Below are 2,108 nucleotides of genomic sequence, written 5' to 3' on the forward strand. Positions count from 1 at the left end.
GTATGCTGTAGGGTTTTGCCTAGAATGCCAAACAGGAAGTGGTGATTACTCAGGAAACTCCCCAGCTTTCAGCGTTTGCCATTATTTGGGTTTTCATTTTTGAATAAGCAGGACCATCGGTAGTCCTTATGCCCTCTGCCTCTGTCTGGTGGAAGTTACCTACTCTTGCCTTCTATGGAAACTGCCCGTGCCCTGCCCTCCCTCTTTGAAGAAGACTGTTCCTTTTGGTGGGAGGAGATAGGTGTTGGACTTCTGGACAAGCAGAATTTGTAAATCTTAAGGACAAGCAGAAATCAAATTGTAATCTCTGACCCCCCCAATAAAAATATTAAAAAGGGATACACGTTTGTTGTGAGAATTCATTAGTTAATCTTTAATTAATCTCTGTTTGATCCCAAAGCAGCCTCAAGGTGGAGGTGACAAATCTACCCTTAGGGGTTTTCGGTTGCTCTCAAAGTTGTGAGACACAGGAAGGCAAAAGACACTGGATGTCACTGTCTTCATTTTTGGCTGACTTGTTATTTCCTTGTTCAGTGACTTAAGGTTTTGCGTAAATCAGCATCTAGTGTGGAAAATTGTGTAAGGTTGTTGAATTAAAATTTGTGTGTTTATTTATAAAACAGGTGAGGTTTTCATTTTTGAGAGGACATGGTTCCGCTTACCAGTTTCTATTTTTATTTGGGACATTAGAGAGTCTAGATGTCAAAATAATCCCCACTCTGAAAGGTATTGTGACCTTTCATTGCATTAGCTGTTAATACTGTGGAAGGCAGGGGCAGTCTTCACTATTGATCATTTATTTTAACTTGGTTGTAGTGCACATGAAATGTAGAGTGTCTTTGTGACAGGGCTCTGGCAGGCTAAGCCGTGTGGTGACAGTGACATACCCCTTTGATCCCAGTACTCTGAAGCTAGAGGCAGACAGATCTTGAGTTCCAAGCCAGTAGATGTGCAGAGCGAGTTCTGGGCCAGCTGGGACTACACAATAAGACCTAGTCTTAAAAAAGAGAACTTGTGAATGTCTTAACCTCTTCTCAGGGCTCTCTAGGACCCCGTAGAGTGGAAGACACTCCCACTTGCCTAGCCATCGTTTTCCTGCCTTGTCTCTTCCTGACCTCAGCTTTGGTGCAACTTCTCCCTGGTTTGCCTTCATCTGTGAACGCGCAGGAGCCAGTCGCAGCTTTTTATTGCTGGCTGACTTTTAAGTGCGCAGTGACCTCCGCACAGCTGCCTCCTTTTTGGCTGGGTTTTAATGTTTGAGATTCTGGTGTGGGCCTCACACACACTAAGCCTTGGCTCTGTTAAGGCCTCCCATACTAACACTGAAGCCCCAGCATTAACACCACCTGCGACCACAAGGTGAATTAACTCAAGCCAGTCTCAGGTGCACCCCAAGCCTTGGAGCCATTACCCCATGCTTATTGTTCTCAAACTCATTTGTAACAACTGGACTTGGATACCTCATGAGCCCAGCCCTTGCAGATTGGCTGAGAAGAGTTCCTAATTTTGCTTTACCTTCCAGGAGTTAGATGATGGGATTAGGCTGTTCTTTTGTGTCTTTGTCTTTTTCTCCCTACCACACCCCCACCCTTATTTGGCTTTTCTAGATAGGTTTTTCTGTAGTCCTGGGTGGCCTGGAACTCACTCTACAGACCAGGATGTCCTTGAACACACAGAGATCTGCTTGCCTCTGCCTCCCACCTGGCTGTAACTTTGTCTCCATGGGCAGAGTGCTCTCTACCTTCTCAAACAGAACAATTTCTTCCTGACACAGCTCAGGGAGTCTGGTCCTGAGGCGTTTGGGACAGACCTGGGTCCAGTTTCAGCTCTGCTCTTTTCTAAGGGTTTTGGTGCGACATCATCCTTTTGAGCCTTAATTTCTTTGTATGTGAAACACTGCAAGGTTGCCAAGACTTGAAAGTTAGAATTTGAGTGACAAGTGCCTTGCGTATAGTAGGTTTTTAGACATTCTTGAGCCAGTCTGCCCTGAAATGTTTGCTAGGTCCTTATAGTAGGTGTGTTTGTTTTTTGGGTTTTTTTTTGTTTTTTTGAGACAGGGTTTCTCTGTGGCTTTGGAGCCTGTCCTGGAACTATCTCTTGTAGACCAG

The 2,108-nt window shown here is 44.9% G+C and overlaps 1 protein-coding gene across 4 annotated transcripts in view; it reads left to right on the forward strand.

The window, feature by feature from the left end:
* The window catches only part of Txnl4a (thioredoxin like 4A), an 18,527-nt gene that overhangs the window by 6,845 nt on the left and 9,574 nt on the right, over window positions 1-2,108 (forward strand). The gene's annotated exons all lie outside the window — the stretch shown is intronic.

This window comes from Microtus ochrogaster, chromosome 18, assembly GCF_000317375.1.
Source record: "Microtus ochrogaster isolate Prairie Vole_2 chromosome 18, MicOch1.0, whole genome shotgun sequence".
NCBI lineage: Eukaryota > Metazoa > Chordata > Mammalia > Rodentia > Cricetidae > Microtus > Microtus ochrogaster.